Here is a 16,083-nt window from a genome sequence, read left to right on the forward strand (position 1 = left end):
ACCGCAACCTAGGCTGGGCGTGAGGAGGAGGGAAAGGAGAGGGGATGGGCTGTGGTGGCTGATCTGAGGGTGGTGTGAGGTGGGAAGAGCCAGGGCGGTGCCTGAGGTTTTGGCCAGTCAGTCTGGGTGACGGGTGATGGTAGGCATTGCTCCTGGAGATGCGACATGGGAGGGAAGAGGCCGTGCTATCTTCAGAATTATGCTCCAAGTACCTGGCACCCGGTGGACCTGCTGCAAGGGGACTGAGGTGCTAACATGGACTCTTGGGTGAACATCTGAGAGAGTTTCTGTTTCCGTGGTGGGAGAGCATCCAGTGCCCGGGCACCCGGGTTAATTAAGGTCCCTCCTTACCCCAAAGGTGCCCTGGTGTGAATTAGGAAAAGGCAACCCCAGAGAATGGGAGGCAATATTTACAAACTGCTTACCTGACACAGACTCAGTATCTAGAATATATAAAGAATTCTTACAAATCAACACTAAATAGCAATTTAAAAATTTGGCAAAGGATCTGAATAGATATTTCTCCAAAGAAGATACAAATGGACTCGGACCACATTGAAAGATACTCATCATTAGTCATGAGGGAACTACAAACCAAAACCACAGTGAGACACCATTTCACACCCATTAAGATGGCTTTGTAAGAGGGAAAAGGCGAGTAAGTGCGGACAAGGATGGGGAGGCCTTTCAACCCTGAAACATTGCTGATGGGAATCTAAAATGGCACAGTGCTCAGGAAAGCAGTTCTATGGTTCCTTAAAAGTTAAACATAGAGTTTCCATATGACCCTGCAATTCCCAGGAATATATCCAAGAGAATAAAACACCTATGTTAACATGAAAATGCATACAAGAATAGTCATAGTAGCATTATTCATAGCAGCCCAAAAGAGGTAACAACCCAAGTGTCCATCCACTAATAAATGAACACACAAAGTGTGGAATATCCATACAATGGAATATCATATTATAAAAAAAAATGAGTGAAGGAATGATATAATTCCTACAACATAGATAGCCTTGAGAACATGAAAGAAGTCAGTTACACTAAACATTATAGTGTTGATTCCATTTATATGAAATGCAGAATAGGAAACTCTATGGACAGAAAACGGAGGTTACCAAGCAATGGAAGAGGAGGGGAATTGGAAAATACGGAGTTGTGTGTTTTTGTTTTTTGGGGGGTGATGGAAATGTTCTGGAAGGGGATAGTGGTGAAGGCTGCACAAAATTGCGAATGTACCAAAACCACCCACGAAGCAAAATAAGGCCTTCTTCCCACTTTAGGTGTGGCGGTTGACTTTGGCCCCATCTCCAAGATCCTTCGCCCGGTACGCCCTCCAGCTGCAGTTCCAACGAACACTCAAAATCCGCCAGCCAAGCCTCTTCTACACACCCAGACTCACTCATTCTTTCCACTCCAGCTGCACAGCCTTTTTACCTTCACACATTCCCAGGGGCCGCCTGGGGACTCAGCATGCCCCCTCAGACTCTCCCATGCCCCACCGTCTCCACCGGCTCACTGCTCACCTCCTCCAAGAACCTCGCTTAGAGGAACCCCTTAGGTTGACTATCCATTGACCCTTTGCACGTTTGAAAACACCCAGTTTTCAGGTTTTTGCCTGGGCTCTGCCACCGAAAGCCTGTGTGTCTGTGAGAACCGTGTAACTTCTCTGGGCCTCAGTGTCCCCGCCTGTGACATGAGCATTGCCAGGGGTCTCAGTCACCCAGGCTGTCACAACATACCACAGACGGTGCATTCATGTGCTCACCGTTCTGGGGGCAGGAATCTGAGGTGGAGCACCAGCACAGCTGGGTTCCGCTGAGAACTCTTCAGGGCTGGCCAACTGCAGCCTTCTTGCCCGTCCTCACACTGCCTCCTCTCTCATCCCATCAGGAGGCCCCACCCTCATGACCTCTTTACCCTAATTAACTGCCAAATGGCCCCACTTCCAAATACCATCATATTGCAGTTAGGGCAAGGGGGGGGAAACATAAACATTCAGTCCATAACACCATGCTTCTCTGCCAGGTGGGATTCCACGAAAAAAATGGATGTATAAATCTTTGTAAGTACAAAGTGCCAGACCCTTATAAGGGGCTATTGCTCAACATTCCTGTAGGGACTGTTTTCTCACGAGGGAAATACTACACATTGGTTATAAGCATCTGACCTCCCCTAGGCAGGTGCTCAAGGGCAGAGGGTGTGTCTGCTGCTTTTGTTCTCTCGACCTGTGAGGCCCAATTACTAGAAGCCAGAATCCTAACTGCCTTCTCCCTCCTGGGATCCTTAGAAGCATGGTTTGCCTTGAGTCGTGGATATTTGAGAATCTTATTCCTAAACCTGACCATGAAGTCCTTAAACTTAAAGGTTCTGCGGGGGAGGGGGGGGTGCGCTTCGTTGCTCTAAATTCAGCTTTCTTATCTGTAAAATGAGGAGAATCAGAGAATCTATTTTATAGCATTGGGGTGGGGGTTAAATGAAAAAAAAATACGGTAAAGTTCTCAATAAATGCTGGTGATGAAAATGAAGGTGTCTATTAGTTATCTATCGATGACTAATAAGACACATATATTGATGCTGTCGGTTTAATTTTAGCCATTCTGGTGGGGACATGAGGGAGCTCTTGCTAATTTCTGTCACCCAGAAGCCTCCCCACACGACCTCCTAAACCTGAGACACCACCCACAGAGAAACAACAAAAACAACCTGCTTGAGGTTTTATCTGCTCCATCCTTCTGGTGGCATTATATAATATTATAGGTCAAAATGGCTACTAAAGCTCTGGTCATTGCATCTACATCCCAAGCAATGGAAAAAGGCAAGACTTTGCTTGTTTCCTTTTAAGAGACTTCCCAGAAATCCCCACATTTCTCTTTACATCTCATTGGCCAAAACTTAGTCCCATAACCTCACCTTGTTGCAAGGGAGGCTGGGAAATACACTCTTTTAGTTGGATAGTGGGAGTATCATTACAAGGGGCAAACCACAGTCCCTGCCACATCATGACTTTAGCATTTGTCACATTATACCTGGGGTAGTTTATTTGGATATTTTTGTCCCCAGCTAGGATATAAGGATAGATTCTTGGCAGCTTCATCATTAGAAAGAAAATAAAAATCTGTTAGAAGGCATCAAAGAGCTATCCAGGAAACCAGAACTTGAAGGATCAAGATCCCAGAGTGAAAAGAAACACATGGAGGTGGGCCCAGCATTCATGTGCTTTCCCACACACACTAGATGGAACTAGATGGAACTAGATGGAGGGACCCAGAGGCTAAGAAGAAAGCAGATGTTGAGGAACAGAGACGCTAAGCATGACTTTCAGCAATCCCATAGGGCTGGAGAGACAAAAAATAACTTATGCTGAACACATTTCTGGACCACTACATGTTCTCCCGGAGAATACATGAATATTCATTGAAGCTCAGAGACCTTTCCATACATAGAGTTTTGGCCTTGGAAAGAACTGCAGAGACAATGTAGCCAAATGCTTCATTTTATGGATGTGGTAACTGTGGCCCCAAGTTGCTGAGGATTTGCTGGGGGCCACACAGCAGACTCATACAGCCTTCTGGTGCAACCCACTTGCCCTGCACGGCTCTGCTGCTGCCATTGCTGCTGCTCCTAGCCTCAAATTCCCCATTACCATCCCTACTCTCCATTATTCCCCATTACTCTCACTTCTGATGGTGACCTTTTAATAAATAAAAGGAATCCAAACATAGATCTGTTTATAACAATTACTGGGCATTTTTCCTACGGATCCAAAGTAACACAAATTTACTAAGGAAATGTTAGGAAATACAGATAAGTGAAAACCAAAAGCACCCACAAATTTTCCTCTCCTTCCCATGTATTCTGGATACAACTACTTTAAGTATTTTTTATTCACAAATAGGTATAGATTTTCACAAAAATGCATACTTTGTCATATATATATATATATATATATATATATATATATATAATTGATTTTTTTTACAGAGAGTAAGGGAGAGGGATAGAGAGTCAGAAACACTGATGAGAGAGAAACATCGATCAGCTGCTTCCTGCACACCTCCTACTGGGGATGTGCCAGCAACCAAGGTACATGCCCTTGACCAGAATCAAACCTGGGATCTTTCATTCTGTAGGCCAACACTATCCACTGAGCCAAACCGGTTAGGGCCATACTTTGTCTCTTATGACTTGCCCTTTTAACTTGTTTGTATCATAACTAGCATGATACATAGTCTCTAGTATGATTTTAACAGCTGTACAATAGTCCATTCTATTATTCCATATACTCTAGTATGATTTTAACAGCTGTGTAATATAGTCCATTTTGTTGATGTACCATAATTTAGTTAACCAACTTCCTATAGTTAGACATGAGGGTATTTTCAGTCTTTCATTATTATACACAATCCTGTAATGAACATCTTTATGTATATCTTGATATGATTATTTTCTCAAGAAAAACTCTTAGAGAACAGAACAACAGACTAAACCTTTTTAAAATTCTAGATACTTGGTTCCCAATTGCTTTCCAGGAAGGCTGTGTCAGTTTAACTTCCTCCAGCAGCATGCACACCAAGTCCATGTGCTTTAACTTATGGAGGGATGGGAAGAGTAGGTCTTGTCCTTCCAGCTTGCTATCTGCTATTCTTGCTCACTTTACACAGGTAGGCTTTACAACACGCCAGACTAACTGAATTAGAGAGGTCAGACTTGCTGCCCAAGGCCAGAAACACGGGAACTTATTCAGAGCCACGTTGAAAGGGTCAGTTTTAATAATTCTATCTACAGTATTTTCCGGCGTATAAGACGACCCCCCTAATTTTACAGTTAAAACATAGGTTTAGGCCTATATTCACTGTATAAGACTACCCCCCACTTCCGAGGCAATACCAGTTCTTTTTTAAATAGAACTCTGGCCAATCTGAGAAGGCTTTTTTTCATTTCAAAAGTCGTCTTATATGCCAGAAAATATGGTAACATCTTGTTACATGGCCCACTTTGGCCCTAAAGGATACACATTTGTTCTCACAAACAGAGCGTGAAACAAAGCAAGGGGAGGGCGATGTTGCCTGCTTTGGGCAACTACATGAAAAATGACCATTTGTTTCTTAGCACCCAGAGTGCAGGGTCCCCAGAGGAAATGGCTGAATTCACAAAGTGGTGGGTGGGGAGCTGGATCGGGCAGCCTGCCCGGATCTACCAGTCCAGAGCTGTCCGTCATAAGTGGCATTTTCTTCCTGTGGGTCTTAAGTGCTTTGTGTTTTTCCAGTTCCTGTGTAAAAACTTCAGAGAAAATTCCCATGGTTTGTGGGAGATCTGAAACTTCTCAGCTAAGACTTTGGGATTTGTTTCAGATCAGGAGACAGAATCTATAGCTGATCAGCTGGGTTCTGTGGCAAGTCCCTTCCCCTCTCTGGAACTTAGTTTTTCTCCATATGATGAAGGAAGCAATTGGCATGGATTTGGTGAGCCATTAGTCCTGTTTCCTATGGGAGAGGGAAGAAGGAAGGGTCTCAGTGGCCATCAGAGTGGAGCACTTTGCACATACAAATGTCTTTAATGCTAATGACAGCTCGACGAGGAATTGGATATCTGTGCATCTCCAGCACCAGTGCCCCATAGTTCAGCTGATAGCACCCTGACTTTCTTTTAGGGAACCATCCTTCACCAACTCTTAGTCCTTGTGACTTAGGACAGACCAACTCTAGTCATAGGCATGTGACTCAGGCTTGGCCAATTGGAGCAACTGTGATGGATTCAGAGCTGAACATGTGACCCAAGCCAAGCCAATGGGAGTCAACCCTGGGATTTTTGCTGGAAGTATTGGGAAGGAAGGGATGTCTTTGCCTTGAAGTTGCTTAATCAGCCATTTCTGCCTTCTTGTGGAAAGATCCATCCTGCTAACAAAACTGACACAAAGCAAAACAGCAAAGAGGGAAACAGATTTGTGACAACTTCCTTTGAGCTTCTGGCATGGACAATGTCTGAACCCCAAACTACTTCCTAAATTTTTCAGTTCAGAATCCTTTTTTGGCCGAAGCTGGTTAAAACTGGGTTTATGTTAACTGCAACCAGGAGAATTACCACTAAAACCCTGGATATGACACAGACATTATTATTCTCATTTTGCAAGTGAAGAAATTGAGCCTCCGAGAAGCAAAGTAAGCATAGAGCTAACAAGTGGCAGAGTCGATATTTTTAATCTACCTCTTTCCAATCTGTATCTCTAATCTCTATTCAGGAGCACATGTGCTATTCCTTTTCTAGCTTTCTTCCACAAAGCACAGAAGTAGGAACAAGTCTGTAGAGACAGACTGACTCAGGTTCCAGACCTGGTTCAGCTTCTACCTAACTGTCTGACCTTGGCATGACCTATGGACTGTATACTCTGAACAAGTCTCTCCATGAGTTTGTGCCTCAGTTTTCTCACCTGAAAAAAAAAAGGGGGGGGGGGTTGATAATACTATTTACCTCATGTTTTGAGGAGTATTTGTATTACCCTGTTTACCCGAAAATAAGACAGTGTCTTATATTAATTTTTTCTCCCAAAGTTGCGCTAGGTCTTATTTTCAGGGGATGTCTTATCTTTCCATGTGCTAGGTCTTATTTTCGGAGGGTGGCTTATTTTCAGGGAAACACGGTAGATTATGTGACACTCTTAGAACACAGGTGGGCACATGGGAAGTAGCTGTTACTTTTCATCTGCTGCCTATATTGTTAGTAAACTGGCGATCCCATCTCCAGCCCACACACTCAGGATCTGGCCTGAGTTATCTCATTCTGTATCAGTTCCAGATGCCACAACAAAGCATACGTACCCTGGTCACCAGGGGCTTCAAATAGTGTCTGGCATGCTGTTCCTAAAAGGCTGACATTTCTAAAAATGCTGACCCCTGTGAGCTTAGCAGGCCTAAAAACAGCCCAGGAAGTGAAACTTTGGAGAGGAATTCCAAATAATCAAGCCTTTGCTGACTCGAAGAAAGGAGAGAGAGGGGATGGAAGTAAATACAGTCATTTCTGAGGTCCCTCATTCCCCCACTCCTGACTACCCCCTCCCCACTTGGTTCTGTCATCCCCGCAGCTGTAGAGAGCAGAAACGCATTTCCCTTTGAGTTTATACTAGTTGTTACCCCAGTGTTAACTCAGTTCCAAAGGTGTATTGGTATGGAGACCAGGGAATGGGCTTATTGTGGATTCAGAGAGAGTCCTGGTGTGGGCTCATGTTAATGTTCAGGGGGCTGATTCAGAGCCGGTACTCGGTACTCGGGACAGTCACGTGGCCTGTCAGCTACCTCCAACCCAAAGTGTCCTATCTCTGGGCTTCCGAATCAGCCCTTTAATCCCACCTTTCCCACAGGCATCCTGGTCGATGAGCTACCAGTAATGGAGCACTTACTAAGTCCCTTACATAAATGATTTCATGGAACATTCCCTGGGCCCCATTGTCATAAAGGTTAGAGCACAATAACAATGACCTTGGGCCTTGTACCCAGGCTGCATAGGGTGGATTCCCAGTTCCCCTACATAGTAGCTGTGTGACCTTGAGCAAGATACTTAACCACTCTGTACCCCAGTTTTCTTCTCTGTTAAATAGGGATACCAATAGTTCCTACTTATTCTGGCTGTGGATTAACAAAGTGAGCATCTGCAGCACTGAGAAGAATGTATGGCACAGTGACAACTGTTTTTATCAATTCTCATTTGATAGAAATGGACCCTGAGGCCAGAGAGAGGGATGACTCATCACCGTACTCAGCTTCTGAAGCTGGGTCTTCCACCAGCTCTATATGACCCACTGAGTGGAAGTGCCCTCAACTCAGAAGAGGCTTACATACCCCCAGGAGGCCCCAAATCCACACCCCAGCACCCCTCACCCCAGGTCCTCCTCAAATACTCTCCTCTCCCTCAGAAATTGCCTGGCTCTTTTGAAGTGTGTAGTAGATAAGATCTAAATATCTGTTTAAGGTGTTCAAAGGGCATTTTCCTGGCAAGGACAAAAACAAAAAACTGCCTCTTCCCCCAGCTTGGAAATGAAGAAAATGGGTATGAACTCTCAAGGCCCCTGTGCCCCTTCCCGCCCAGTCAGAGGACAGAGAGGCTTGTGGGATCCGCAGAACTTTATCTCCCCCCCCCCCCCCCCCTCCCCCTGGCAAACCCCACCGCCCCAGGCTCTGCTCACAGATGCTAATGGAACCTTGAGCTCCTCCGGAGCAGTTAGGGGGAAACAGGGAAGAGGAGTGGCCTTCTAGACCCCGTGGAGGGCAGTAGGTGAGGGGGTCTGGAGTTGCCCTTGAAACTTCTAGGGGTAGGTGCCCGCCTGTCAGTTATTCTGTCTGCCTGGCTTTGGCTGTCCGTCTTTTTCTATTCTGGCCTCTCTAGCAGGGATGAGGGGAGACGGGGTATCCCCGTAGGTGTGTGTCTGCCAGGGGGTCTGTGGTGGGCTTTGCCCAGCACCGTCTCGTCTCCATGTCCAGCTCTGCTTCTGTATCTGGACTCCCCTATGTCTCTGTCTGCCTGCCCTCGGCTCTCACTCGCATTTCACCTCTCTGCAACCCGACAAAGCCGAGCCAGAGGCTGGGGAGCCGCAGCTCCGACCCGTGGGCGGGCGGGCGGCTGGCACGCCGGGGTGTCCAAGCCGCGGAGCCCGCCTGGCGCCCCCTCCCGGCGCGGGGGCCTGGGAGCGCCGAGCGGAGGAGGTGGAGGCGGAGGCGGAGGCGCTGCAGGCCAGCGGGCTCGGGTCTCCGCCTTGCTCGCTCCCTCCCTCCCTCCTCTCCCTCCCTCCGGCCGCCCCCGCCCGGCGGCTCCTCCCCGGGAGCCCTGCCTCTCCAGTCGGCTCCCTCACGCCGCAGCCAAGAAGCACGGAGCAGCCAGGCAGCCCTAAACTTTCCCGGAGCCGCCGGGTGAGTAAGAGCCGGGGCGTCCTGGGCGTCCTGGGCGGCAGGGGCGCGGGAGCGGGGCCGGGGCGGGATGGCCGGGCTGCGCGCCGGTCTGGCTGAGGTCCGGGCGTCCATCCCCGAGGAGCCTGGGGGAGAACCTGAGAGCCGCCGGCGTGGGGTGGAGGGGGGGGGGCGCCGGGGGCTTGTGTGGGGTTCCGTAGCGCACCCCTCTCCATGGCACCCTCCCGGGCGCTCAGGTTTGGCCCCAGCGCCTCGACGGGCACACACCTGTGGCTTCCCCGGCACCGGCCCGGGTGCGCGCCCCGCGCCCCTCTCTCCGGGGTGGAGCCGGAGCGGAGAAGGGAGTCCCAGCTCTCCCTGGCTATAGGCTGGCTCAGAGTTTGATGCGAATCGTAGTCCCAGCCCATCCGTAGTCTGAGTGCGTTGTTTGTGCCAAATGGGCATCCAGGATCTCTCGTTCAGTTCTTCCTTTCATTGGATGCGGCCTTAGGTCCCCTCTGCTTGCGGCCGGGTGTTATCCTACCCTTTTTTCAGAGGAGAAGACTGAGGTGTAGAGAGGGAGCGCTGTGCTTAGGAGAGAGCAAGGCTTTTGAGCTTCCAAGTCTCCGGACCTAACTTCACCGCCGGCAGGCGAGCCCCAGGCTCCGCGTGGCCAGGGGTCGGGTGTGGGTGGGACGCGTGGAGACCACCGCCCACGGTCTACGGTAGCCGGGCTGCGAGCCCAGGCGAGGCAGACCTAACAGGTGCGAAGGGCACTTTGGAAAAATCGCTGCCAGGGAGTGGATTCTCCTGGTAGAAGCGCATGGGGGCTGCTGGTCCCCAGGAAAAAAGGGGGAGAGGACACTCAATTCTGGAAGGTGCTCTCCATTTTTCTGGAAGGAGCCAAGGAAGGCAGGAGCAGGAGCTGGAGCGCGGCAGGTCTTCACGGAAGCCACTCTCTCTTTCTAGGTGGTTAGCCCCCTCCTCCCCAAGAAGAAGACCCCGCGGAATCCCTGAGACTCTGAGGCGCCTGCTGCGTGGGAGCTGGCAGTACCCTGCTGCACCAGGTAGGGTCGCTGTCCTCTGGCGGGGTGCTGCCACCTCAGCCAGACTTGAGCCTTGTACCTCTGTGTGAGCCGTGTCCCCTGGCGGGAATGTACTTGGGAAACTTTATGCGATGAAGGGAAAGTCCCTGTGTCTGGAACAGAGACGGAGTGCATCTCCAGAGCATGAAGGAGAGGGGCGTTGGAGGTCTGACAGGAAGAGGTTTGAATGCCCCAATCTTGGCTTTTATCTGGGAGGCAACCGGGAACCAGCAGAGACTGGGAGAAGGAGAGAGGATGGAATGAACCGAGTATCATTAAATCCCAATTCGTCCTCACAGCAGCCTTGCAAGGTAGACGCTATTACTACTAGCCTCTTGGAACAGAGATACTCTATGAAGCTCAGAGAAGGTGAAGTAATTTGCCTGAGGCTGCCCAGCTGGTCCGCAGCAGAGTTACAATTTGAATATGGATCTTAGCGTGCAGATGGGACCTTAGGTTTCCCCTGCTTGTGGCGGTCAGCAGCCAAGGGGAAGACTAGAGAGATGCGGCAGCTGTCCTTTCTCTCTAGCAGGTGTCCTGCAGGAGACATACTGCTTAGTGGCCGGCCACTCATAGGAATCCCCGACAACCCCGTGTGAATCTCTAACAGCCCCATGCAAATCTTCAAGGCTCACTAGACAGACCTTCACACCTGAGGGCAAACCTCCTAATGCTACCGGCTGACTCAAGACTAAGTATTTTCTTAGTGGAGGGAGAGTCTGTAGGGAAGTCTGTACCATTTTCAAGTGGCAGAGAATCCTTACAAGGTGGGAGGTGGCCCAGCACAGCCTGTCCATGATTCAGAGCTGGGTGGAGGCGGGCGCGGCCTGCCAAGGCCCCTACCCTGTGGCCCAGGGGAGTCGTTTAGGCAGTCTTGGGCTGGGAGTGGTCCCTCTTGGCCCTGGGCTGTGTTTCCCAGGTGGGAAGAACTTCCTTTCCTTGGACTCTCTCTGAGTTAAGTGTTTGTACTTCCATTTTTACATGCAAGGCCTGGCTGATGGAAAATGGCGTGGCTTTCTGTAACAAGGAGGAGGCATAGCAAAGAGATAAAAGCTGTGGGTCCCAGAGCTGGCTCAAACGCCAGTGCTATCACTGAGGAGCTCTGTGGCCTTGGGCTAGTCGCTCTACCTCTCTGTTCCTCAGTTCCCCGTTTTTAGAATAGGAGTGTTCCTAGCACCTTCCTCACTGGGGTTGGTGAGAGAATCACGTTCATGGGTATTAAAGTACCTAAATGGCACCATGGAATACCTAAAAGTGCTATTGAAATGTTAGCTGTTACTGTGTTGCTCTGAAGGTCAAGCTTTTATCCTGTCTCTGCCACCTGCACGCTGCCCCACCTCTGCAAGCCCCTTGCTCTCTTGTCTGTAGAGGGGGATGAGATCTAGTGTTAGATAGAAATGTGTGTCCCAGAGGTCTTAGTGCAACCCCAACCTTTCAATAGCCTAAGCCCCAAAGTCTCGAGGCAGACTCACTTAAACTTCCGGAGCCCTACTGGGCACTCAGCAAAAGCTTGGCATTACCACAGTTATCACTGTTATGGCCAACCTCACTCCTTCATGCTGCTGCTTAAACCTTACTCTCTGGCTTGTTGAATGGACCTGGGGCCATTTTCTGACTTGTGTGGGCAGGAGAAAAGCTCTTCCTTTCTTGCAAAGGCCCTCTCTTCACGGTCGTTTCTCAGGTCCCTAAGGAACAAATGTGGGCTTCTCAGTGGTTGTGGGATGCCAGAGGGTAGGGTGAAAGTGAATTTCACAGGGTCTAGCTACAGCTGCCATGTCCTCACCAAGGCAAAGCTTTCAACAGAGCATACCACCCCAGTGCCTTTCCGATTGTCCTACGGACTTGGGATATTTTGTGCACCTTCCAAGTAAAGTGGACACATCCAGAGTTCTGTTTTCCCTTAAAGACAGAATGGTGGAGTAAAAAAAGTTCAGGGTTAGGATCCCACCTTGACCCTTTGAGCTGAGTGACCTTGAGCATCAGTTCCCTCATCTGCAAAATGGCCATTAATCATATTTTCCCTGAGTATGTTTATCAGGATGGGAAAGCAGAGAAAAGAAGAGGAAAGCAGATAGTATAAAATGGCCAAGAATTACATGCAATTTTAAGTACTTCTCATTAGCATTCAGGCTGGACGTTAGCAGTAATTGCTCCTGATCCAAGACATTTTATCTGCAAGATGTACCTGGCAGAGGATCATTCAGGCCCCAGTTGCCTGCTGCCCTCCCTTGCACAGTGATGCTGAGCACTTCTGAATTGCGGGATGTAATTATAATAAAGCTCCTGTATCTTATTTATAAGTGACTCACTTCTGCCATTAATGGTAGCCGGGGACTCAGGCACACACTCATCAGGAACAATGCCACTGATGCTGTGGGAAGAGAGACCAGGATGCCTCTCTTCCTTCCTGCTCACTTTCCCCGCTGTAATTCTCCAGCGATCATGCACAAGAATCACATGGGCCAGGATCAAAGCTGACAGCTCACCATTTGTGCAACAGCTTGGCTAGCAAGGCCCATTGAAACGTGATGCTGCCAGCAGAATGGATGTTAGAAATCATTACAACAGAGAGGATGGAGCAGAGGAGCTTGAGGAAGGCACCTCCAGGGAGTGCTTAAAAGCATGGGCTCTGGTGTCTAACAGACCTGCGTTTGAATCTTGGTTCTGCCAGCTTGTGTAGTTGAGATAAGATTTTTGACTATCTTCTTAACTAGACTCGCAGTCCTGAGAGAGCAGAGACCATGTCCGTCTTAGCTCTTAGCCCACAGAAGGGGCTCATGAATGCCGAATCAATGAACGAATATATATGAATGACAAGTTGCTTGATTGAGCCTCAGCTTTGTCACATGTAAAATGGGGCTAGGATAGCATCTGCCGTGTAGGTTGCTGGGAGAACTGAATGAGGAAATGTTATGCACAGAATAAGCACTGAACACTGCCCTCACTGACAGATTAATGAGCAGAAACAGGGACACAGCTGGCCTAATCTGGGAGAGAAAACTTTCTCCCACCCTCAGACCAACAAGGAGCAATAATGCTAGTCATAAGAACCCCCTGCATTCATACAGCACCCTACAAAGGGCTTCCATCCATTGACTCCTAACAACTAGGTAGGATGGCTATTCCTGTTTTACAGGTGAGGAAAAGGTTTGGGGAGGTTGGTGGAATGCCCAGAGTAACACAGATTAGAAGCCCAGGTTGTTCTGACCTGGGAGCTGTTATTGCTGAGCTCCCTATTGGTCCACATAGGGTCTAACAGTACGTTTCATCTTCCATGAACATGGTATTTCTCTTCATTAATTAGGATACCTTTACCTTCTCTTGGTGCAGTTTCCTAATTTTCTCTTGGTGGTATTGCACATATATATATTTTTTAGATCTTTGCTAGTTGTTGGATATTTTCCATGCTATTTTAAATAATATACATTTTAACTTAATGTTCTATAGGTCATATTTGGGAAAAATAAGATTCTTTTGGGAACACTAGCCTACCTAATAAAAGAGTAATATGCAAATTAACCATCACCCCGCTACACCCACAAGCCATGCCCACCAGCCAATCAGAGTTATGCAAATAAACCCAACTAAGATGGCTACAGCCACAGAGAGCAGGAGGGAGATGTGGCAACAGAAGAAGCCAAGCTTTCCGCCTGCCCTGGCCAGCCTAAGCCTCCACTCAAGGCTAAAGCATTTCAATTATAGAAAGTAAACAAATCCAAACAGAAATGGTGACAGCCATGGAGCAAGCAGAAGGCTTGGCTCCGCTCCAGGCTACAAAGTTTCAAATGTAGAAGGTAAATAAATTCCAAATATCAGGGCCTCCACTTGGGTCTCCAGGGGGCATGGCTGGCCTGCAAATCACCACAGGCCCCTCGCTCAGGCTGCCCCACATTCCAAGTGAACCCCCACCCTGATCTGAGACACCCTTAAGGGCAAACCAGCTGCCCCCCACCAGTGCACCAGGCCTCTATCCTATCTAATAAAAGAGTAATATTCAGATTGACCATCACTCCAACACACAATATAGCTGCCCCCATGTAGTCAAAGATCCTGCTCCTATGTGGACACAAGATGGCCACCACAAGATGGCCAGCAGGGGAGGGCAGTTGGGAGGCACCAGGCCTGCAAGGGAGGGCAGTTGGAGGTGATCAACCTTGCAGGGGAGGGCAGTTAGGGGTGACCAGGCCAGCAGAAGAGGGAAGTTGGGGGCAAACAGGCTGGCAGGGGAGCAGTTAGACATCAATCAGGCTGGCATGGGAGTGGTTAGGGGGTGATCAGGCTGGCAGGCAGAAGCAGTTAGGCGAGCATTTGGGATCCAGCAGTCCTGGATTGTGAGAGGGACATCCAACTGCCCATTTAGGCCCGATCCCACAGTCAGACATCTCTCGAGGGGTCCCAGATTGGAGAGGGTGCAGGCTGGGCTGAGGAACACATCCTCCCTGCCCCTGGGTGCGAATTGTGTGCCTCGGGCCTCTGGTATATAATACAATTATAGGAAGTGAAAGTAAAAGTTTGGTTTCTTTCTTTACAATTCTTACGTTCCTATTTCTCCCCCATCCCTCTCCCCCTTGTCTTACTGCCCTAACACCTTAGCATGAGAATGAATTAAAAACGGGATAGCAGGCATTTTGCCCTTGCAGCTCTTAGGGAGCTCTACATTTGATAACCAGGTATAATGTTCACTCGAGGGTTTTGGCAGGTAATTTTTACCAGATGAAAGAAGTTCCTTCCTATTCCCAGTTTGCTGAGTGTCTGTTTTCTTTTTAGTCATACATGGAAGTAGAATTTATAACAGATGTTTTCCCTGCATCTGCTCAGATGGTCGTATGATTTTTCTTTGTCAATCTGTTAACTTGGTGAACTGCATTGATTTCTGTTTTCCTGGAATATAAACCCAACTCGTGTTGTCCTGTAGCATCCTTATTGCTGGTTTATTTCTACTCGCCATTTTGTTTAGAATTTTAACAACATGAGTTCATGAGTGAGACCCATTGGCAATTTTCCTTTCTTAGTGCTTACTTGTCAAACTTTGAGTGGGCCGTATTCTCATTTTTTTTTTTTTTTTAATTCTCTAGAAAATATTGTGCAAGCTGGGTGTTGTTCTTTTCTGGGTGTTGTTCTTGTTTGGAGGACCTCACCAGTGAGGCTCCCAGTGGGTGGACGCTGGAGAAGGGGAATGGGAAGGGCAACTGACTTCAGCTCAGTCTAAGGAGGAAATTTCCAACAGTGAGAGGCTAGGCTGCCTCAGGCAGGAGTGGACAGGGACTGTGACCCTGGCTGTCTGAGTGCCGCCGAGCCTTGGTCACTGGGCACAGTTCTTCCAACCAAGGATCATGAATGAAGGGAGCTCAGCCTAGGGTGAAAGTTCAATGCCTGTGAGTTCCACTCGAGTCTCCTTTTGCTTCTAAAATTGCTGCAGCTCCAGACAATGTACCCCCCATGAATTATTATTCCCTGGGGCCCACCGATGGAGACACCAGACTCCATGGACTGTTCTTCCTTGCAGTTGGTGTCAGTTTGCCTGAGATCCTCAGATTATAACCTGAGGCTATATCTCTCCTGCTGACTCCCCTTGTTTCCCTAGGGTTGCTAAATTTGGGGATGGTTCTCAGCCCAATCTTCCCTCAATCCTCTTTTACTTAAAAGTACCTGGTTCTGTGCTAACCTATATCCTCTTTCTTAATCCCCATAGCAATGTTATGAGTAGTTACTATTACCCCCATTAATCAGATTAGGAAAACAAGGTTTCTAGTTGTCATCGTTTTAATGGTTTCATTATTTCACACTAAATTATCACTCTCTAACCTGTTTGGGTTTGGGTACAGGGAAAAGGTCTAACTTCATTTTTTATTCACATAATTAACCGGTTGTCCCCACCCTATTTACTGACTTTTTCTTCCTTTTCTCACCTATGCCACCTGTATCTCACCTATGCCACCCGTATCAGACACTAACCTACCCCCTATCTTCTGAGGCAGAGCTGTGGCATTGCACACCTCCAGGGGGCACCATTCGCATTATTTTCTCTCTTGGGTCTCAGGGTATGTGACTTGGAAGCCCAGTTATTAGTAGCAGATCTCTTTCCAGGCTGTCTGTTCTGGTGTTGAACTGTCAGCTGA

General features: G+C 48.3%; 1 protein-coding gene across 1 annotated transcript in view; it reads left to right on the forward strand.

The window, feature by feature from the left end:
- The first annotated feature begins 8,813 nt into the window (after nucleotides 1-8,813).
- Nucleotides 8,814-16,083, forward strand: part of HRH1 (histamine receptor H1) — a 65,425-nt gene continuing 58,155 nt past the window's right edge. Inside the window, exons 1-2 of the mRNA XM_036431132.2 lie at nucleotides 8,814-8,903; nucleotides 9,849-9,946. The gene's annotated coding sequence lies outside the window, so the exon portion shown is untranslated. The remainder of the gene's footprint in view (nucleotides 8,904-9,848; nucleotides 9,947-16,083) is intronic.

This window comes from Pipistrellus kuhlii, unplaced genomic scaffold (genome assembly GCF_014108245.1).
Source record: "Pipistrellus kuhlii isolate mPipKuh1 unplaced genomic scaffold, mPipKuh1.p scaffold_m20_p_11, whole genome shotgun sequence".
NCBI classification, from domain to species: Eukaryota; Metazoa; Chordata; class Mammalia; order Chiroptera; family Vespertilionidae; genus Pipistrellus; species Pipistrellus kuhlii.